Source organism: Tamandua tetradactyla, chromosome 6, assembly GCF_023851605.1.
Source record: "Tamandua tetradactyla isolate mTamTet1 chromosome 6, mTamTet1.pri, whole genome shotgun sequence".
Lineage (NCBI taxonomy): Eukaryota > Metazoa > Chordata > Mammalia > Pilosa > Myrmecophagidae > Tamandua > Tamandua tetradactyla.
Window position 1 is genome coordinate 119,657,734 of NC_135332.1, and position 24,511 is coordinate 119,682,244.

Below are 24,511 nucleotides of genomic sequence, written 5' to 3' on the forward strand. Positions count from 1 at the left end.
ATTAAGCTCTTGAAATTTTTGTTTCTATCTACTAGTAGAGTAATAAACTGTTGGTGAAATTAATAGAAAAAGTGGCTGTGGTGTTTTGAAGCTGTATGTACTCCAGACAAGCATGTTCTTAAATCTTATCCATTCCTGTGGGTGTGAACCCATTCCAAGTAGGAACTTTTGCTGGAGTTACTTCAGTTAACATGTGGGTGACCCTGCCCAGTCAGGATGGGTCTTAATCCTATTACTGGAGTCCTTTGTAAATTGACTTTATAAAGTCATGAGAGAGAGAGAGAGAAAGTCACAAGAAGCAAGAGGCTGGACATTGACAGAACTAAGCAGAAAAGTGATAAACCAGGAGATGTTGCCTTGTGCTTTTCCATGTGACAGAGGAGCCAAAGATTGCTGGCAGCAAGACCCCAGAGAACCATGGTTTCAAGGAGAAAACGTTGCCTTGATGGCACTTTGATTAAGACTTTCTTTTAGCCTTAAAACCATAAGCTACTAAATCCCTATTGTTTAAATCTACCCATTCATGGTATTTTCTTGAACAGCATAGGAAACTAAAACAGACTCATGTACTCACTTTAAAAATAATTTATTTTTATATCCTAAAAGTAATATTTACTATAAATCACTTAAGATATAGAAATTAACCAAAAGAAATCCATAAAAGTATTAATTATCTGGTATAGTATGCAAAAAGGTCAGTTACTCTTTCCACCTGTTGAGTATGTAGTTTTAAATCATGGTTTTGAATCAACAAAAATATCTGAAGACTTAAAAGAATGACATGACCCACTGGACCCCTTGTGGGCTTGTAGAGCCTTGACTGAATTTCCTCTCTATGGTTTGGTGGGTCTGCAGAACCTGTGATTATTTTCCTGGTTCCTGAATGTACAATTGCAATAGACATAACTGGCAACTTTTCTCCACAATTGGTCTTTGATTATCAGATTAAGGGTTGCTATGCTGGGAAGGACTGAAGTGGAAACCCTTTGAAATGTCATTCTCCATACCCTAACCTCATTTCATTCCCTCCCCACCTCTCCTCCCCACACCTACAGGCATTATGTAACATTAAACCAAACTTAATTTTCTGAGGGAATTACAGAGATTAGTACTACCATCACAGACCAAAGATGCCAAACTTGTTGATACTTACCACATATCCATTTAACTTACCTTTTGGTCAGAACAAAAACCAGATGAGTTTTGGGATTTCTCTGGATTATCATAAAATTTTAGAAGGTAGAGATTTCATTTGCAGTTGTCACTTCAGTTGGGATCTATGCTCCTTTTCTGAACAAACAACATAGCCTCTGGCACATGTATGCCAAAATTGACTTGGAAACCATTTTCTTTTTCTTATCAATGAGGACAATCAGAAATTGATCACCTTCACCTGGCCTGAAAAGCAGTACATCATCACTGTTCTAATTTACATTTATGTCACCTCTGCTTTCAGTCATAACAGAAACCTTGGTTCTCTTGTTATTCCATGGTAGTATGCTGGCCCATTCTGTCTATGAAAATGTGCTAATTAGACTTGAGAAGCAAGAAACAATATTTTCCTTAGAAAATTATAAGCTTGCTAGGCAGTGAGATACTGAACCAGGGGAAAATCTAAGCAGTGTTCAGATTTTTGAGGCTTGTTGGAATAGACTCTACAAGTTGCTGCACATTTTACTGCCTATCACAAAAATGAGACAATGCTTAATGGGCCTTTTTGAGCTATGCCAATTTTTTTTTTCATTTTTTAACTTTTTTTATTGTATACTATAACATATATACAAACCAAAAAATTAAAAAAGCAACAGTTTTCAAAGCACTCTTCAATGAATAGTTGCAGAACACATCCCAGACTTTGTCATCGGCTACCATATGATCCTCTCATATTTTTCCTTCTAGCTGCTCCAGAATATAGGGTTCTAGAGGGCTTAAATATTTTTTGTCATCACTGTTGACATTTTTTACTTCTTTTTTTTGTGAAAAATGACATATATTCAAAAAAGCTATACATTTCAAAGCACAGAGCCACAATTAGTTGTAGAGCATATTTCAGAGTTTGACATGGGTTACAACTCCACAATTTTAGGTGTTATTTCTAGCTGCTCTAAAATACTAGAGACTGAAAGAGGTAGAAATTTAATGACTCAACATTCAGATTAATTTGTTAAATCCTGTCTTCTCTATATAATTCCACTATCACCTTTGATCTTTCCATCCCTCTCTTTAGGGGTATCTGGGCTATGGTAATACTAAATTTTTCATATTGTAAGTGTCTGACACTAATATGGGGTAGGGAGATGGAACTGTCTGATATTCTGGAGAGGCTGGACTAGGTTTTGGGACTTATCTGGACCAAGGATCCATCTGGATGTTATAGGTTTCTGGAAAGTTGTTGTAGTGCATGGAACCCTTATGGAATCTTATATATTGCCCTATGTGTTCTTTAGGATTGGCTGGAATGGTCCTGGTTGGGGGTAGGCAAGTTATGAGAGGTAGTAAGGTCTAACTGCAACTTGCGTAAGAACAACCTTCAGAGTAGTCTCTCGACTCTATTTGAACTCTCTCTGCCACTGTTACTTTATTAGTTACACCCTTTTTCACCCTTTTTGTCAGGGTGAAATTGTTGATCCCGTGGTGTCAGGTCTGGATTCATCCCGCGGAGTCATCTCCCACATTGCCAGGGAGATTTTCATCCCTGGATGCCATGTCTCACATAGGGTAGAGGAAAATTGTTTCAGTTGCAGAGTTGGGCTTAGAGAGAATGAGGCCACATCTGAGCAACAAAAGAAGCCCTCCAGAAGTAACTCTCAGACATGCCTATAGGTAGTCTGAGCTTCTCTGCTATCTACATAAGCTTCACAAGAGTAAGCCTCATGATTGAGGGCACAGCCTATTGATTTGGGTGTCCCCAAAGTTTGACACAGTATCAGGGGATTCCCTGATGGTAAGGTTAAATAGTTCCATATTCTTTCTCCCTTCCCTCAGGGGACTTTGCCAATATTTTTTGATTATCTGCTTTATATACTCTAGGATGTATCCAGGCATTATAAAAATCTATACAGGATTAAAGAACCTCTTTCTTATTCTGGGCTCCCTGTGTTTCAATTCTTCAAATGAGCTATACAGATAAGTTGAATTAGATTATACACTACAGAAAATTTCAGTTCTAGACCAAATAAAGCTTTCTTCCTTTGGTCTCAAAGAGTATGTGTGGTTCTAAAATATAGACACTGTCTTCCTTATCCATATGTTCTGAATTACTTTAATCCCAACCTGTTCAGCTTCATTCTTATCTCTAAATATCTGTTATATATATATAAAACAGCCTCTCAAAATCCAGAAATAATAATCACCACTCTGGACTTAAAGTATCTGCTTCTAAAAGCTTATAATCTAGGCCCCTGTTTTCTTCTAAGCATTTTTGAAAGGTGACCATACCATTCCTGTTCTTTTGTTTCTGGCTTATTTTGCCTCACTAAATGTCCCACATGTTCATTCACATCATTGCATGCCTCAAGATTTTGTTCCTTTTTTGTAGCAGCACAACCTTCATTCATAAGTACACACCATCATTCGCCAATCTACTTCTCCATCATTGCATCCTTCAGCCACCAGCATTCATTGAGCATCATGTATAGGGCCCAAAGTCCATTGTCCGTTAGTATTCTCAATTTTAAATAATTTCATTTTTCCCAAGAGAAAGACAATCAATAAACACACGCTCGGCAAATAGGAAATCTAAACCTTCTCTTAACTCTTGTCCCCCCCCCCCCCATTATTTACTTCTGCTGTTGCTGTGGTAGTGATGATGGTTTCTTTTTGAACATAGCCCATAGCATGCAATAGAACTTTCCCCCTGTACCCTGGATTTAAACACTCTTTTTACATGAATCATATCTTTGGAGTAATTTTGCAAGAACTAATTCATGTATCTAGTGTTAATCAGTGGAACACATAGACCTATACCACCTCTTTCAATCTCGTTCATCTTCAATATGGTAATATTACTTCTAGACCCACTAGAGAACCACCTTCACTTTTCTCTATTCCCTTACATTGGAGTTAATCCTCATTACGTAAACAGTCACCCATCACTAACTTCTATGTATCTCTAAGTCCCCTATATTCCATATTATAAGCTTCTGATTTTAACTTTTCTATGGTCATAAAAGTGGAATCGTACAATATCTATTCTTTTGTGTCTGGCTTATTTCACTCAGCATTATGTCCTCAAGGCTCATCTATCTTGTCATGTGCTTCAGGACATCATTTTGTCTTACTGTTGGATAATATTCCATTGTATGTATATCCTACATTTTGTTGATCCACTCATCTGTTGATGGGCATTTGGTTTGTTTCCATCTTTTGGTGATTGTGAATAATGCTGCTATGAACTTCAGTGTGCAAGTGTCTTTTTGTGTCATTGCTTTCAGGTCTTCTGGGTATATACTAAGTAGTGCTACTGCTGGGTCATAGAGCAACTCGATATTTAGTTTGCTAAGGAAACACCAAACAGTCTTCCATAGTAGCTGCATGATTATACATTACCACCAGCAGTACATAAGTGTCCCAGTATACATCCTCTCCAACATGTATAGTTTTGTTCCATATATTTGTCCCAGTATGGATGTCCCATATACATCCTCTTCAACATATATAGTTTTCCCTTTGTTTAATAGCAGCCATTCTTATAAGTGTGAGGTGGTATCTCATTGTAGTCTTGATCTGCATTTCCCTTATAGCCAATGAAAATGAGCATCTTTTCATGTGCTTTTGAGCCACCTGTATTTGCTCTTCAGAAAAATGCCTATTCATATCTTTAGCCCATTTTACAATTGGGTTGTTTGTTCTTTTTTGTTGAGTTGCATATCTTTGCATATACAGGAAAACAAACCCTTGTCCGATATGTGATTTCCAAATATTTTCTCCCATTGATTTGGCTGCCCTTTCACCTTTTTGACAAAGTCTTTTGAGGTGTAGAAGAATTTGATTTGGAGGAGTTCCCTTTACCTATTTATCTTTTTTTCTTTTGTTGCTTGTGCTTTGGGTGTAAAGGTCAGGAAACTACCTCCTATTTCTAGGTCTTGAAGATGTTTCCTACAGTTTCTTCTAGATGCTTTATGGTGCAAGTTCTTATATTTAGTTGTTTGATCCATTCTGAGTTAATTTTTGGTTAAGGTGTAACACAGGGGTCCTCTTTCATTCTTTGGGCTATTGATATCCAATTTTTCCATGCCCAATTATTGAAGACTGTTTTGTCCCAATTCAAAGGATTTGGGGGCTTTGTCACAAATTGGTTGACCATATATTTGGTGGTCTATTTCTGTGCTCTCAATTTGATTCCATTAGTCAATACTTCTATCTCTGTGCCAGTATCATGCTATTTTGACTACCATGCATTTATAATAGGTTTTAAAGTCTAGGAGTGTTAATTCTCCCACCTCATTCTTCTTTTTTAGGATGTTTTAAGCTATTCGTGGTCTCTTTCCCTTCCAGATGAATTTGGTAATTAGCTTTTCTAAATCTTCAAAGTAGGTTGTTGGAATTTTGCTTAGTACTGTGTTGAAACGGTAGATCAATTTGTGGAGAATTGGCATCTTAAGTATATTTAGCCTCCCTATTCATGAGCAGGGAATGTCTTTCGACCTATTTAGATCTCCTTTGATTTTTTTTAGCAATGTTATGTAGTTTCCTGTGTACAAGTCCTTTACATCCCTAGTTAAGTTCATTTCTAAATACTTGATTCTTTTAGTTGCTATTTTGAATGGAATTTATTCTTTAAATGACTCCTCAGCAATGTCATGGCTTGTGAATAGAAACATTACTGATTTTTGCACATTAATTTTATATCCTGTTACCTTGCTGAATTTTTTTAGCTCAACTAATATTGCTGTAAATTTCTCAGGATCTTCCAAGTATGGTATTATATCATCTGCAAATAATGAGAGCTTTGTTTCTTTGTCCTGCCTGATTGCTCTAACTAAAACTTCTAGCACAATGTTGAATAATAGTGGTGACAGTGGGCTTCCTTGTCTCATTCCTGATCTTAGGGAGAAAGCTTTCAGTCTCTCTCCATTGAGTATGGTGCTGGCTACTGGTTTTTCATATAGTTCTTTCATCAAATTGAAGTAGTTACCTTTGATTCCTATCTTTTGGAGTGTTTTTATCAGAAAAGGATGCTGAATTTTGTTGAATGCTTTTTCACCAACAATCGAGAAAATCATGTGATTTTTTCCTTTCAATTTGTTAATGTGCTGTATTACATTGATTGATTTTCTTATGCTGAACCATCCTTGCATCCCTGGTATAAACCCCACTTGGTCATGGTGTATAATTCTTTTAATGTGTTGTTGAATTGGATTTTTTGCATCTTTGTTCATTAGGGAGATTGGCCTGTAGTTTTCCTTTCTTATAGCATCTTTACCCAGTTTTGGTATTAAAATGACAGTTTCATAAAATGAGTTAGGTAGAGTTCCTTGTTCCTCAAATTTTTGGAAAAGTTTGAGCAGGATTGGTGTTAGTTCTTTTTGGAATGTTTGATAAAATTCCCCTGTGAAGCCATCTAGCCCTGGGCTTTTCTTTGTAGGAAGATTTTTGATGACTTATTGAATCTCTTTATTTGTGATTGGTTTGTTGAGATCTTCTATTTCTTCCTGAGTCAGTGTAGCTTGTGTGTTTCCATGAATTTGTCCATTTCAACTAAGTTGCCTAATTTGTTGGCATATGGTTGTTCATAGTATTCTCTTATGATTTCTTTTATTTCTTCACAGTCTGCAGTAACACATCCTTTCTCATTTCTGATTTTGATTATTTGCATTCCCTCTCTTTTTTTTCTTTGTTAGTCTTGCTAGTGGCCCATCAATTTTATTGATTTCCTGAAAGAACCAACTTTTGGTTGTATTGATTCTTTCTATTTTTCTTTTGTGTTCCCATTCATTTATCTCTGCTTTCATCTTTGTTATTTCTCCTCTTCTATTTGCTTTGGGATTAGTTTGCTGTTCTTTCTCAAGTTCCTCCAGGTGTGCTGTTAGTCCCTTGATTATTGCTTTTTCTTCTTTTTTAATACAGACACTTAGGACAATGCATTTCCCTCTCAGCACAGCCTTTGCCACATTCCATAAGTTCTGATAAGTTGTATTCTCATTGCCATTCATCTCCAGATAGCTACTGATTTGTCTAGTAATTTCTTCTTTGACCCACTGATTGTTTAAGAGTGTTTTACTTAGCCTCCATATATTTGTGAATGTTCTCATTCTCTGGTGGTTATTGAGATCCAGCTTCATCCCATTATGATCAGAGAAAGTGCTCTGAATAATTTCTATGTTTTTAAGTTTATTAAGACCTGTTTTGTGCCCCAGCATATGATCTATCTAAGAGAATGTTCATGAGCACTAGAGAAGAATGCATATTTTTGTGCTTTGCAATGACCTATACTTGTCTGTTAGTCTAATTTATTTATAAAATTATTTAGCTTCTCTATTTCCTTGTTGATCTTCTGTCTGGTTGTTCTATCTAGAGAGGGAAGTGGTGTATTGAAATCTCATACTATTATTGCTGAAACATCTGTAGCTCCCTTCAATTTTGCCCATGTTTGTTTCATGTACTTTGGATATCCTTGATTGGGAGCATAAACATTTATGATTGTTATATCTTCTTGGTGAATTGACCCTTTAATTAGTATATGGTGTCCTTCTTTGTCTCTTATGATGCCTTTACATTTAAAGTCTATTTTGTCTGATATTAGTATAGCTACTCCTGCTTTCTTTTGGTTACAACTTGCATGGAAGATCTTTTTCCATGCTTTCACTTTCAATCTATTTGTATCCTTGCATCTAAAATGAGTCTCTTGTAAGCCACGTAGAACTGGATTATGTTTCTTAATCCATTCTGCCAATCTGTATCTTTCAATTGGTAAATTTAGTCTGTTAACATTCAAAATTACTAGTGAAAAGGCATTTCTTGAATCCACCATCTTATCTTTTTCATTTATTTATCAGATCTAAATATTCTTTTTCTTCTTTCTCTTTGTGTTCTTTAAATTACCCTTGGTGGTACCCTTCAATTCTGTGCCCTCGTCCACACCTCCCTCTCTTGTCTTTTTTTTTTTTTTTTTGAGCTTGCAGAACTCTTTTTAGGAATTTGAAAAAATAAATAGAAAAATAGCAGATATCACACAGATTAATGGCTGTTGACCAAATAAAAAACATACTAGAGGCACACAACATCAGATCTGATGAGTCAGAAAGAAAGAATAAGTGATATAGAGGACAGAATAACTTGCTTCCCATTTTCAAAGCTTAAAAGCTTATTCTATTCATTTTCCTCAATCAAAAAAAGTTTGCCTATGTAAGAGAAATGGTTTCTTCACTGGTAATTTCCAAATGATATTTCTTTAGCTTAAAAAAAAAAATGTGCCATCAGCCAATACATACAAGACTTACCAGGGCATTAAAACATAACACATTTTATATTTATTTCTTTGTTGTTATATTAATTTTAATGGCATCCTAATATTGTATAGATTTATCATCAATTAACCAGGACCCTATTATTAGATATTTAGTTTATTTTTTAAATTTTAAGTACTATACAAGCCACCATAGTGACAATATATGCACCTGTATCATTGCATATATTAGTAAGTACTTCTTTAGGATAAAATCTTCAAAGTGTATCTTTAAGTAAATAAGCATATTTAGAATGTTAAATATGTTAAATAATATTTAAATTAATATAGATAAATTGTATATATACAATATTAAATGTACCTATTTAGTGATGTACCTTGTCTCTGTTTATTCAGTTCTCCTTTTATTGTCTTTCACTAATGCCTGTAATTTTTTTCTACATTCCATGTTTCTTGTTAAGTTTATTACTATGCCATATTTTTGTTCTGTCCTGAATGGATTTTCTGTTCCATTACATATTCACTTTAATACTAGCATTTTTAAAAGTTACTGATTTTTGCATACTTATTTGAAAACAGACACCTTTTTGAATCATCTCACAAGTATGTTATATTTTTATTAAGAGTATGTAAGTTGCATTTGGGGGCTCAGGGACAATGAGGATCTGAATTTAAAAAAAATAAAAGACATGAAAAATACTTTGTCAAGGTATAAACTTTTTGGGTCAGAATATTTCCCTCAAAATCTCCTGTTGCTTAAGAACCATCTAGCTTTCAGGGTTGGTGAGTAAACACCTGAGACTCTTGGGCTATTTAGATTTTTTGCCCAATATTTTGTAGCACAGTTTTATTATCTATACAATTTACAAATTTTGCTAAAAGCTACTGAAATTTATGTCATTTTTCACCGTAGCCTATCATAAGCTTAATTAATCTACATATACAAAGTTTTTCTCTATCTCAGGAAGTTTTCCTTTTATTAGCTTTGATTAGCATGTTTGTTCCATTTCATCCTGTCCCACTTCCATGAACTTTAATTTGTCTGGTATTGACTTTCATCCTCCAGTCTCTTTATCTTGACCTTTCCTGGGTTTCTTCCCTTTGTCCTTTTTCTTTGCATTCTGAAAAAAATGTCTAAAACATGTCTTCTGTATTACTGGTTCAATTTTCAGTAGCAACATTTTGTTTTTTATTACCTCCAAAATACAGATTTACTTCTGCTACTTCCTTTTCATTTTCTTCGAACCTCAATTTACCATCTCTATTTTGTTGTTTGTTGTTGTGGTTATAAAATAATATGTTGCTTCACTTTTCACAGCCTGCCATCTCTTGTTCATTCTGCCCCTGATTTCTGCCTTTTGTCTCTGAATGTGTCAAATAATTTCCTGAAATTTTCTCCTGATTTCTGCATTAATTAGATAAATTATTCTTTTAAATCCCTTGTGAGATTCCGCTATTTATTTTTCCACAATCTGAATGTATGTGTAAAATATATGCTATATTTGGTATATAAAGAAGATAAAACATGATATATAATTTATTAATGTGGTTATAAAATTTACTTCTCTATTCATAAAACAAGCTAAGATCTGATTATAGTAAACATTGCTGAAAGAGATAGAGAGAGAGAGAGAGAGAGGGAAAGAGAGGGAGAGTGATGGATGGATGGGATAAGTCCTACTTTATGATTTATTTGCATTTTGGTCACATGTTATTCTCAAGTCTACTGTTGAAAGACAGCTTAATACTCACATGACCTATACAATTTCCTAATTTGAGTAGACTTTATTTTGTACATCTTTGCAGTCTTTTGATTATTTTCTCCTATCCTGTTTGTTGATTTGATCATTGCAATTTCAGAAGTGTGAACTAAACTACAATTCCCAGCATACAGTGCTTCCACCGAGTTTTCTGCTTTCGCACTCTTACCTGGGGAGACACACATCCCTGGATACACTGTACCATGCATTACTCTGGCCACCTATTCTATATACTCAGTTTTTTATAGGACAGTGTTTTTTTTCCAAGATGTTGAAAGGTGACAGCCAGAACATTTGGAAACATTACTCTGGTTCTTTCAGCAATTCGTACCTGTAGCATAAAGGTAGAATGATGCAGTTCTTACAGACACAGCCTGTAAGATACAGAGACCGTGTCTGGGTCTTGAGACAATTAGAGAGAAAGGAAAGAAATATTTTCAACTTTTTTAACCTAATCCCTTTTGTGGATTTTCCAAAAGGCAAAGCCTTAATAGAGTTTTCTCAGCCAGGTGAGGAAATCTCCATTTTATACTAACGCAAATGGAAAATTCCAATATTCTAGCACAAGACTGTTCAATAGTGAGTTTTCTTCTGTTTTCAGTCTATTTCTACGAATTTTAGTGAGAAATGAAAGAAATAGTATTGGAGATTGCTAAGCAGACACCATTTTGGAGTGGATTTATTTGCTATTAAATGTTTAAAATGAAATGTACTTGTTTTACTAGAAAAAATGTTATTCTTATTTAAAAGAATTGCTCTTTAATAGTAGATATTTATAGAATTACATAATTTTGTTTGCTTGAAAAAGAAGGTGCAAAATGCTTTAAAAGGCAAATTTATGACTGGAATAAAAATGTTAATATCATTACAAATATGCCCTGAAAATTGCAATGCAAAATTTGAGTTAATCAAAATTGTATCGTATATTAGCTAGTTCAATAAATATTGCTTCTAAATTTCTCTGAGTTTTTTAGAGACTCAGTATTTGAACTTTTTTCCTTTTTCAGAATTTTTCTTTCCTACTTCTTTCATTTTCTTTGTATTGTTCCCAAATTAGCCAAATTATCTCCTGTCTCTACTCACTAAATATGTAACATATTATTCTTAGGCATTAATTTGCAATAGTGACTTAAATATTTGCTATATTTTGCTAATCTTTCTTGACACTCTTAAATCATATCCCACTCAAGGTATTTCCTGGATAATTTAATTGACTGCCAAGTCTCATTTAGATAGAGAAAACACACTTTAAAATATTTTTGTGGGGGAGTCTCAACTTCTAACAGAAAGTATACATTTCTACACTCTATAAAAATTGTTAAATTGTTGTTTTCCTTTTTGTATATAATCCCAGGATAAAGACTGTAGCTAGAACTTTCAACCTGATGGCAGCATATTCAGTAGAAGCTGGATAAAATGTAAATTAAGAAAATAAGTTTTGTTGATCTCTACTATTTAAATATATCCTAAAGCACTGGACACCTGTGTGATTAAAAAGTTACAATGAAAGGTAATTGAACAGACTATTTGGAAATGGAAATAGTTTTACAAGTCTTTGAAAGAAGTACACTACTCTTTTCTAAGTAGAATGAAAATCTGTGAATCGTTAAATTCAAATAAATTTGAAGCAAATAATGTTGGGGAGACTCATATTCTGTTAAATATATGCATCTCTTCCATTTCCTTGCATTTTACATTTAAAAGGAGTTATTTTGGCTCTACTTTTTAATTTCCTTTTACCTAGTTCTACTGTTTGTCATTGCTTAAAACATTAAATTTCAAAGACTACGTTGGAAGCTCTCTAGGGATTCGTGTTGCTCTGTTGAATGTTCTTTGATCAGATTATAATGGAAAAACCCCCGCAGGAGATATAAAATGTGTACATATATTTGAATGCATAAAATATGCATTTTAAAATTTTCATCCATCTTTGACACTTTTAAATATGGACTTATTTAGCATTCCAGTTCAAAATTTATAGGATAATCTTAGGGATATATTTCAAAAGAGTGGCATCTGTAGAAATTGACGATGAAAGAAATCGCATCTAGAATTTCTTTGGTAACCAGGTGAGTAAGTACAAACAATGAGTTACAGCTCATTATAGTTAAAACTATCAATAGTTAAAGCTACTGCTTAAGTATGTAGAAACCAATCTAACAGATGTAATATTTTGTTCCATTAAATATGTTTTAAATATTGTTTACCCTCAAGATGTTCTCAAGCTTAAGTGGTTAAAAAGATTAATACTTTTACTGTCATTTATTTAGGATAATGAGAGACAATTTGTATATGTAATGAGTATGTGATACTGCCTCCATTGACATCTATAAATCCAAAGACCCCAGGATTTTATATGTATCTTATGTGTATACATTAAGGTCTAAAATAGGTTTTTAAAGAAAAGCAAGAATGCTAAAAATTAGGCTTGTCCATTTGTTTAGATGTCACTTGTTATCACATATTTTTTGAAAGCTGCATTTACACTTGGATTGTGTTACATTGTTGGATATATATCCATACGTAGACTCAGGGCCAATTTCACATATTCGTATTGTGATAAGCAGTCAGAGACTATAAAGTGTTTCATAAAATTACTTTATTTGTGAAGACAGAGTTTGTAGTGAGGGTTTATATCAACACTTTTCACCATGTTTTCCTAAATGATATATGGAAAAATATATTTAAAAATATATCTTAAAATCCAAGTACATAGGGCTGTTGCAATTGTGGCTCAGTGGCAGAATTCTTGCCTGCCAGGCTGGAGACCTGGGTTCGACTCCTGGAGTCTGCCCATGCCAAAAAATAAAAAATCAAAGTATTTATTGAACATTAAGTAAAAAATTGAGTGGCTACAAAAGTGTGTGAGGTTCTGTACCTATCTTTAAAGCTTTTATAATTAAAATGCATAGAGAATGTAAAAAGTGATTAATATATATATATCACACAAATATATCCATGTTTCTATTTCAGATGCCTACAAATTCATGGATATTTGGCCAATTCATCTTCCCTTCAGTAGAAATCTAACTTAAGGTATTTAAATCATGCTGAAATTTTTAATACACTCAAGCAGAAGACCCCTCCAATTTTTAAAAAACTTTTTCTTTGTGTTTTCTTAGAAACTACTTCTACCTGTTTTTTGATTCACTAAGAGTATAGATCTTCTTGCTCTGTCTTTCAAATATAACCTACCACTATGGTCTTGGAAGAGATTTTCAAATCTGGAAATTGTCTAAAATAATTTTTCTTCTTTTCTTTTGTCCATTTTTTTTTTACATTTTTAACATTGGCCAATTTAGATATGCTTCCAAATGGTAAAAGACATAATTTTAATATATAGGCTATAAATGTCATGTCATTATAGCAGCATTAAATGAACAAAAGTTTCCTAACTAAAAGAGAAACCTATTTAAGATGAGTTGTGAAAATCTGTTTAGCAGACATACTAAATTCATTCTAAATTTATCATTGCATTTTAATTTATTTAAAATGGTGTTTTTAATGCATATATATAAACTTTATATTTCATATTTATCCCCAAGGCAAATGAATTTAGTTTATTTCCTTCTGTTTATATATTGGTTTGTTTCAATCAATACTAATCCTATATATATTCAACAATATTTGTTATACAATGCCAGAAAATAGGATATTTGACCTGAAATGAGTGTGCTACAGAAGAGGACACATATTTAATGACCTCTACTCTGTGATAATCACTTTGCAAGATCATTTGCATCTGTCATTTTATGTCACCCTCAGAATACCCTTGTAAAATCTGTTTTGATGTTTGATTTCTACAAATGAGAAAACTGAGACTCCAAGTAATTAGCTAATTTGCCCAAGGTTGTTTACTTATTCATTCTTTCAATATTAAATGGTTGCCGTGTTTCAACCAGAAGATATTGTGACTACAATAAAACCAAACAGACACGTGCTTGCTTCTCACAATGCTCACAGCTCTAAGGGGAGACAGAAGAATAAACAAAGACCACTAGTTAAGGGGAACTCAAAGTTTGTATCCAGATCCTCTTTTCTTCATACACTCCCTCCCATAGTTGATCTCATCCATATCAGGGTTTTATGCATGATTTCAACTCAGACATCTCTTCAGCATGCCAGACACATGTATTCAAATGTCAAGCTGTCGACAATTTTTTAACTTTTTCAAGGATACATCAAATATGACAGTTCAAAGCCAGACTGTTTTGGTTTCCTCCTGAAAACCCCATTCTCTCTCCTTGCCTCCCTTCTACACATGTAATTGTTCTGCTTCCTCAGAGACTGGCACCATTATATATCCTGTAGTCATATTTGAGACTCATTTTTGACATTACTCTTTCTCTCATCACCACCTGCATCATCAAGCCCTGTTGACTTTTTCTGTTAGGATTCACTCAAATCTGTTCATTTCATCTCTCCACCCCATCTCTCTAGCCTAAAATGCTATCACTTTTCATTTGGAATATTGAAATCCTCCCTGATGTATCTGCATTTACTCTGATCTGCTAACCATTTCCCACAACGCAGTCATAGTGGTATATTCGAATGGCAAATCTGATTATGTTGCAGTCTCGGCTTAAAACTGTCACATTCTTTTCCATTGCTATTAGAATAAGGATCAAATTACTCAACAGGTCCACACATTCCTTCAGGAACCCACCCTCTAGTTGTCTAGACCCTTTCCTCTATTGTCTTCTTCTTTAGTCTCTGCTACCTTTTTTCAGTTTTTCACAAATGCTGTGTACTGTACTTTCCCTCCTAGGACCATAAAACAGTTCTTGCTCCCTTCTTCTTGGGTTAACACCTACTCATCCTTCAGCTCAATTGTCATGACCCAGGAGAAAACTTCCCTGACCACCTTGATTAGATTTTCTCTATTTATATGCTCTTACTCTCACTGTGTATACCTATTTTTCATGGAAGTTGTCAGAGGTGAAATTTTCCATTTGTTTGGGAGATTATTTGATTAATATGTGTCTCCCTTGGGAGACTTAAGTTCTGTATGGGCAGGGACCATGTCACTTCTGTACTCCCTCTTATTCCCAGCACCTGTCGTAGTACTTGTACCTGTTACTACATGATAGATACTCAGCAAATATTTGTTGAGTGAATAAAGGTGTGAATGAATGGCAGAGTCAGGATTTGAAACCAAGCCATTCTGATTCTTTCCACTCTACAATACCAATTTGACAGTTCAGAGAATTAAATGGTAATTATTCAGTTTTGTTCAATGTGCTATAGCTATTTATCAAATGCTTCCTTTTTTTCAAATGTATGGTTTTTAGATCTTGGGGATACAGCAGCAAAAAAAAAGACAAGCAGATCTCTTTTATCATAGAATTTGCACTATAAAGGTGGAAGTCATTAAGTAAATAGGTAAATAAATAAACAAGATTATTTCATTTAGTAATGAATGCAATGAAAATAACAAAAGAGGCTAAGGTAATTGATAGTGATTTTTACCAGATTGCTTGATGAGGTAAGGATTTTTTGAGGAGGTGATACTGAGCTAAGATATGTAAATCAATGATCACATTACTATATAAGTAAGAGAAACAGTTAAAACCAAACTGCCATACCACATCAAAAGTCCTATAAGTGTTTTAGAAAAGAAAATAGAAGTCTAGAGTAGTAAAACTTTATTTCATGGGGAATGTGAAATCATTGAAATCATTTGTTGGATTTAAATAGGAAGAGGGGAAAGTGTTTTAGAATAATGGAATTAAAGCATAGTTGTAGGAGTAGCTATGATATGTTATCACCATCAAAACTATTTTGTAAAAATATTAAAATGGAAGAATTGCCTCTGCAGGTTTGCAATCCCAATAATTGATCTGTGTGCTTTGCAGAAAGTTTAACAAAGGGATATGGTGAACAATTTTTCACTTGAAAGGTCCAAGCCTGACCTTATACATGAAGCTATCAAGGAGAGGTGGTAAATAAAGATGGATAATAGGGAATTGAAGTCAGTTGATGGGGTGCATTCAAAGGCAGCAAGTGAAGTTTTTATGAACACATATTATTATGTAGGACTAAAGAGGTATTATTTTGTTCTTTATATTACCACTAAACAGTTAATGGTTGTGAAGAATGAATAGGTCCATGAAGAAAGAGTATAGCTCCCAAAATTCTTTCCAAAATATAATCTTCACAAAATATATTAATTAATGTTATATATGACATTAATAACTAAAATTACCAACAGTGTGGTAGCATGATGTGGTGTAAAGGGCAAAGACTTAATGGGTCCATAAATCTGTGTCTGCCATTAACTGGTTGTGCGACCATAAATAGGTCACTTTACATCACTTAACTTCACTTCTCTTATTTTAAAGTTAACCTTTTAAGGTCCCTTTGAGTTTCAAATTTCTATGATTTTTATGGTGGGTGTCTTGTCACAAGATTTAGTCATAATCTATTTTAAATATTGCTCAAAGAAAGATCTGAGAATGAAGGGATTTGTATTTCATAATACTCAGAATTGTATTCTATGTTGTCTTAGATTATCTGTACTTTAATGTGTTTTGTCATTACTAATCAAGGCGGATTGAGTAGAAGAAAGGGGACTTGCTTTTGTTCCTAGAAATTCTATGCCTTTATTTCCCTCTCCTCTCCACCTTTAAATCAAGGAAACATATTCATATATGCCTTACACAGATTTCAAGATAACATGAAATGACATGAAATATTATTTATTTGTGATTTTACCAACATAGAATTAATATTTTACATAATGTGTAAAGAGAGGTGTCTGCTCATGAATGAATTAAATGAGTCACAAATGATAAATCTCATGGATGAATCTTTTAAGAGGAAGAACAATCCAATTATGGAATCACAGAATGGCTTACCGTAGCCTAGTTGGAACTTTGCCATTGACATGTTGGTAATCTTTTCCCTGTAATCTCTTTACCACTATTTTTAATTTTTCCCATGGGCAGGCACCAGAAATCAAACCCAGGTCTCCAGCATGACAGGCAATTCACCACTAATTTTAAAAGGGAATATTCTTCAAGAAGCAAAAAATTTGTGTATGTATACAACAACGATATAGGCAACAAAGTGTTAGTAAATTTAAAAGGAATTATAAATGAATAGATGAATATGTAACTTATACCTGTTCCATTTTTACTTTTTGAAGAGTGGCGAGTTTTTCAGAAGAAAATTGCGTGTTCCATACCATATTTCCATTAAAATGTTTTTTTTGCATTAAAACGTAATATAACTTCCCAGAAGCAAAAACTTTTACCTTTATGTTAAGAGATAATAATTAACTCTATTATTTACACATTTAGGATAAAATGTAAATTATACTTTGAGGTACTTGATGCTAAGCCAAGTACCAGCTGAGCAGGAGAAGATAATATTCTACTGAGTCTAACATTCTGTCTTTTATCATAGAAAATATAGAGAATTAATTAATTTTTTCCAATCTCCTTTGCCTCTTAAAAGAAAATACAGTTGGAGCAAGAGCTCTGCCCTACCATTACCAAAACAAACAAACGAAAAGCAGAAATTGCATTCAATGTTCCTAATCTACTTGCATCTGTGTACAGAATATGCAGCATCTAGTGAATTCAAGGAATATGATTTCAAACTTCCCATGCTCTAGTGCACTACACATATCCAGATAAGTTGTAAATAGCTGTTATCACTTGTTAAGATAACTTAATTAAACATGCTTATTAAAAATCTTTAATTCGTTAGTGATAAAATCTTGATTAGTACATTTTCCTGCTAGGTGACCTTCTAATTTAATAGAAAATGAATTGTTAAATGAGGGAAAATGCCTGTGGCAGAAATTTTGTGCTAGTGAATAGAGTTTGCAATACACATTGGGATATATTCGAGCCTAATTAGTAAGGGTGCAAATGAATTTTTATTTCATACACCAGAAGTGTCATTGATGAGCCACAGTAAGGAGTGTGAAATGCATTCAGATTGGCAGTATGGGACTGAAATCTGTGGGAAAATCACTAGCTAATTCATTGATTGCCCCTTGGAAATTACTGCTGTTAATTGTTAGGTAATTAACATGGAGCTACAATTATATTGGCCTTAGGGGGTGATTAATGTTTCAACATGTCACATTAGCAGCGTCTGGATTTTCAAAGCTTTTCTTTTCCACTTGGTTTAGGAGACAGATGGTATATTGTCTATGGATTTTATTTTCCTGAAGCTTATGCTGAGAGCAAGTGTACGTTTACCACTCTTGATCTTGCTTTAACACAAGAATTTGATAAATTTTATGAAATAATATATTATTTGCTAATGTTTTCCTACCTAAAATATACATTGTTAAACAGAAAAATTATTTTAATTTTATGTATTGGTATAAAATCAAAGCTGTCCTAAATTTGAAGATGTGGCATTTTTCTTTATGACAGGTCTTAAATTATTTAGTGATGGTAGGAAGAAAAAGAATTGCATGATATTATATTTATAACAATCAATATAAATTAAACAAAAACCATGCTGAACAAATGCAAAAAGCAGTAATATAGATTTCATTAATATATCTATTGTTCTGCATCTCACTACCTCTGCCGTCTTTCTTACTTAAAGCTATGTATTCCAAATAGTCCGAATCCTAATTTAGCTCTGTGAATTGTGGAATGGATTTTTCAGAAGTCTCCTCTGAAGCAAAGTTGATCTCGAACATCAAGTCAAAGATGAAGGAAAAGAATGGATCAAATCAATTACTTATTTAGGGAGGATTCATGCAAAAGTCAACATTGCTTGTTACATGGTTAACCTGAGATGTTACGTTATTGTTATAGGTTTACCTATACCAGCACTTTTAATCTCATTATCATGGTTTGTTAAACTATCACCAAAGTTTGGGTCTAGCTATCTTAAGAAAAAAATCTCAGGAAAGAATCATACCCAAAACAAAGTTCCTTCCACAATTGAGAAAATCAGTTTTGATCATACAATATTAATTTCACTTGCAGAATAGTGAAACCTTTATTGATTCCACGGATGCAGGCATGGTTTTCTAGAGAAGTATTTTAAATATGTAGTCCATCTGCTTTCATTTGTAACTTATTTCAACTGAAATGGTTAAAAAAAGATTTCAAAGCATTTTAATTTTTAATACAAGTCAATGTGGCGCATTACCTCTTGTGAAAAGATATTCAATAATAAAACCCAAGTGGTACCAAAAGATTCTTAAGGTCTCCAAAGGTGGTTTTTTTAAAAAATCCAATTAAGAAATATTATCTAAAAAGGTAAAATGGGTTTCTCACAATTCAAAGAAGAGCTTCCTTTATAATTTTTTCCTGTGAAAATTTGAGATGTCATCTTTCTTGGTAGCCCCATACTGAGGCCTTTGTTGTGACTGCAGTCTCCAGCTTTCCTATTGATTTGTACTACTTCAACAAATGACAGATATCTTTATTACCTATAGCCAAGCCAGCTATTAACTTTTAATGTCCATTAAAATTGAAAAATTGTGAAAGGAAGCTGGTACTTCTAATTTAGCCTTTAAAAGAGAGAATTACTGAAATCTTGATTTTAGACCATCCTGTATTCAGATCTTTCTGCATTTCTTTGACATTCAAAATCAATTGCAATTGTTCAAATGCCTGTTTTATTGCCGAGTTGACATTTCACCTCAGCTCCTCTTTTCTTTGCTTATTATAATTTTACAGGGGAAAAAAAGCTTCCTCTGCTGGAAATAACAGAATATACAGTAAGGCTAAATTAGGACCCTACATTTGTAGTAGAGGAAAACTTTCATCAAATGTCCATTTTTGAACTGTCTTAATAATGGGTTTAAAGTAAAAGATTCTTGCTTTGATTATAACTTGTAAGCAATAAGTTAAAATTTGCAATTGAAAATTCCCTAGAGAAACCAAAGGATATATCTACTTATCAACTCGGACAATAGGGGTCGCTCTAATTCTTTTAAGATAAAGTGATAAGAAGATCATTAGCCTAAGATAAGAATGGTTTTAAAGACCTTTTAAGGAAGTGGGGAAAGTCTCTTCTAAAACAGTAAAACCAAATAGTACAAATAGAAATTTGACATACATGCTATATACACATACGCATAAACCTGCATATACAATTAAATTTTTTAATTAAAAATGAAGACTACGGTTGTCCTGAATTAGGCATTGTGGATATTTTCGGGCTACTGTGATTTTCCTTCCTGAGTTGTGGTGTGGCACATAAAGAGCCTCAAGAAATTTCATGATCTTCCCAGGACATAAATGTTTTTTGTAAATTGCTATTGGCTCTTTTTATTTCATCCTAGTTGTATCAGTCCTTGTTCTTTAAAAAAAAAATCATGCATAAATAATAGAAAACTTTTTAATTAATTTTAGATATAAACAATTTGAAATTTTATTATGACTGTCAATGCTGGTTTGCCATTCTTGGTTCAGTGTGAAATGTAGAAGAAATGAATCAGTCACCAAGAAGGGCATGACAGTAAAATTGTCATTTTTAAGTAAATTGTTTTATGTCCTTTGAGGATCTCAAAATAGTGGGAAGATAGGTATGAAAAGAAGTATTAAGTATAAGGTAGTCAGGGCTGAACTTGCAATGGGATCAGAGTTCTGGGATAGAGGACAGGAATAACTGAATGTGTTGTCATGAATCAGTGGACATTTTCTAGCCGAAAGAGAAGAGGGCATTTCAGGAAGAGGAGCATGTGCAGGGCACTGAAAATGAAGGGCCATGGGGGTTTGTATCTCATAGTTCATGATTGTGGGGTTTGTGTTTGGTAGAAGAGGTCATGACAGTGGATGGAAATGAAGCTCATCAAGGGTTTTATATGCCCTATTTAGTAATTTTTATTTAATTCCATAGGAATTGAATATCTGACATGATAGGATTATTCCCTTTATTGCAAATGTTACATAATGATCAATTTGCTATTGTTGTATGCTACCAACAATGATGAAAAAGATGAATGTGGAATTCATTATATTCTAGAGGAAGAGGATAGATTACAGAGAACTTTTCTTATATTAAGTAAAATAATGAAAATGCTGAGGGATAAATAGAAATTCTATGGCATAGAGAGTGACTGGGATAGAGAAGCCACTTTTCATGGCTTAGCTACAGCTGGTCTCTCAGGGAAGAGGACAATTGATTTGTCAGTGGAATGATGGAAAGAAGCCAGACAAGTGGGGATTTCAAGAACTAGCATCTCAGGAAGAGAGAATAGCAAGCAAAAAGCCTTAAATCAATTTTAAGAACATTTTGAGAATTGGAATAATGGTTTTTCTTCCCCATTTGAAAGCAGATAACTACAGGGGAACAATGATGTGTGTAAAATTTAGTATCCAACTAATCTGGAATAAAATTCTGGCTCAGTTCCTTACTAGACCTTAGGTGAGTTATTTAAATATTCAGATCCTCACTTTTCTCTTTTCTAAAATACCATGATCTCGTGGAATTTTGGTCAGTTACAGAAGAGATAACGTTGATAAAACTTTTAGCAGGGTGTCCAATACTAGGTAGGTAATTAATGAAGACAGTTTACTTATCCTCTTCTGCATATCTCTTCCTCCGCAGTACAAAACTGTGATTTACCAATCCAGCATGTTTTTGTTTGTTAATCTCCAAATAAAATGTATACTTGTCTTTCCAATTGTCTGTTTTTTTTCATTCTTGATTCAAAATTAGAGAAAATTGATACGGATTAAAAGTTTCTCACTTGGAAGGGGATTTGTTACTTGCCCTCAGTTATGGTTATGCTGAATGAATAAGAAAAAATCTAACACATTTCATGTATGTATAAGGAATGATTACGTTTGGGAAAAGATATTTTAGATTTGTGAAAAAAATTTAAAAAATTAAAGTACTGCCAAAATAGGCTATTTTTATAGGCCTGTTAACATTGAATGAGTCTTTTAAGATCCCTTAGCTAGCTCCTGTTGTTCTTGCTCTATCTCTGATTTATTTTGTAGATATTGCTTCTAAATAAGACGTTTCTTGTCCTATAACTAAAACGCTTCCTTTGGTTCTAGCATTTCTAAGAATCCTATTCTTAACTTTTCTCTCCTATTTCTTTGGTTGACAATATATGTCTTACTATTGAGCTTCACTGCTGATTTCCTAAACCTCTTCAAAATAAATCCTCTGACCTTCTTTTTCTAAAGTCTAATGACCAAAACAGACTCCTCACCATCCCTCTGAGTAATTTTATCTTTTCTGTCACTGACTATATAAATTTACTCTGGCCTCAGGCAAACAGACTTCAGTCATGTTTTGTGAATACTTGCCACAGAATCTCCTTGTATAATGGCATCCAATTTACTCTTTTCCTTTCCCCCCATAACTTTATCCTGCCTCTTTCTATAATAAATATAATATGATGTATTTCTGTATTGTTCCAGAGGCCATCTATGTAAACATTTTTTTTCCATGACCTGCCTAAGTTTCATACATCTTTTGGTACTGTGTAAGAAGATTCGTTTTTATAGCAGAAAGGAACTTTACAAATAGTACAATCTAGTTCTCATTTTACATAAGAAAATTGAAACACAAGGAGCATAGGTTTTGTATAGGAACCAGATCTTCAGAGCTTACTATACTTTTTTTGCAGTTCACAAGAGATCATAAAATCGTGACTCAAGGGCTAGCTCCAACAAGCTGAGGAATTTTTATTTGGCCCTTGTAGATATTTTAAAATATTTTTAGCTGTTTTCCAAATTTTAACATTACGAGATTTCATATTGAAAAATATGGATTTCCAGGTGGTCGTAGAAATCAGATGATGTGGCAATTCTGAGCTTGTATGTCTACATGGCAATGCTTGGTTAAAGCAAAGCAGTGGCATCCCTGTTAGACTGTACTTTCCAATTGGCCATTTTCCACAATTCCCTAATGTTTTATGCTCTTCTCTGCATTACTTATTTATTTCATATTTATAACTCCACAGGCATTTGACTTTGCCATCCTTGCACTATATCCTACTGCTTTTCATTTGAGTTGATTAAAATTTGTAAAATTTCATCCAGATCACACATATCTGGCAATCCAGTACTGCAAAGAAGCACTAGCATGCTGCTCATATATTTATTGGTGGCCTTGTAGATAAGGGTGTTTCCATGGCTTCAGTGCAAAAATTCCACAAATACTTTCTGAGAGCTGTCTCTGTGTAAAGCACTGGACTAGGCACTCTGGTCCCCAGATAAACAATGTTACCCAATTATAAAATTGGACTATAATATTCTTAAGGGAGCATACCATGCCTTATTCTCATCAAAAACTAAATACCCAGCACAGATATATTTATTGATGTAATGCGTATACCATGACAATAAGGTAGGGTTTCTTGATGAAAGTTGCTATGTAAAGCCAATAATATTAAAAAAAAAAAAAAAAGCAGCTGACAACCTCACAAACAACAAACTTTATTGAACAATCTGATCATTGATTATTATCAATTTCAGATGAATATTCAGATTGTTATAACAAGCAAAAGCACATTTTCACTTAATGGTATGTAAAAACCTTTCACATTGGAAATGTAATTTATGCATGTCTCTAATGTTTGCTATTATGTAGGGATCCTTAGAATTTTAATATATATAGCAGGGACATTAGCATTACTCTGTTTAAACTATACCGCAAGTTAAAAAAAACAACTCTTCTTCATTAACCAAGCTGGTCCTATTCATTCACCATTAGTATTGCACGCACAACAAAGAGTTTTCTTAATACTGATGATGGATTTTTGCAAATCTATTCACAGTTAGCTTTTTATTTATTTACCCTTTTAACTAATGGAGGTGTGTGCTAGTCATCTGTCTATGATGTGGGTACAGTCAGTGACTTAAGACAAGCAAAGCCAATTTTCAGCACAGGATTTTTACTTCTTTATTGCTATGATCTAATCAACTGAGGCTCCAGCCCCCCCACACAATTAAGATACCAGAATTCTCTCCACCATCAAACTTTACTTAAATGATTGCATTGAATGAAAAAAAGGATGAATTGAAAGCATTTTATTGTTCAAATCCTATTCTCCTAAGTGTCTTAATACATGGAAAATTCTATATATCCTTTCCAAACTCAGTGAAATCATTCAAGTGAGCAGTAGCAATGCAAGGAATTCTGGCAAATACTCAGATGAAAAAAAAAAAAAACTTCGGAAGTCATTAATACTGTTTGTTGAGTGCTTGGCGAGGCCAACACTTTAAAAAATATATTGAAGGACTTGTTCCTTGCTCCGGAGGCTCACAGATTAAATTAAATATGCAAGTGCAATTATATTGACCAAGCAAGAGGTTAGCACTAAAACAGAATTTCTAAACATTTTTAAATTTTTGCCTTTTTTTTTCCACTCTACACCTTTGTTTCTCATACTTAGCCTTTC

The 24,511-nt window shown here is 33.6% G+C and overlaps 1 long non-coding RNA gene across 1 annotated transcript in view; it reads left to right on the forward strand.

Moving 5' to 3' along the window:
* LOC143686316 (uncharacterized) overlaps positions 1 to 24,511 on the forward strand; it is a 94,582-nt gene that overhangs the window by 52,985 nt on the left and 17,086 nt on the right. Inside the window, exon 2 of the long non-coding RNA XR_013177023.1 lies at positions 13,141 to 13,203. This is a non-coding gene — a long non-coding RNA (uncharacterized LOC143686316). The remainder of the gene's footprint in view (positions 1 to 13,140; positions 13,204 to 24,511) is intronic.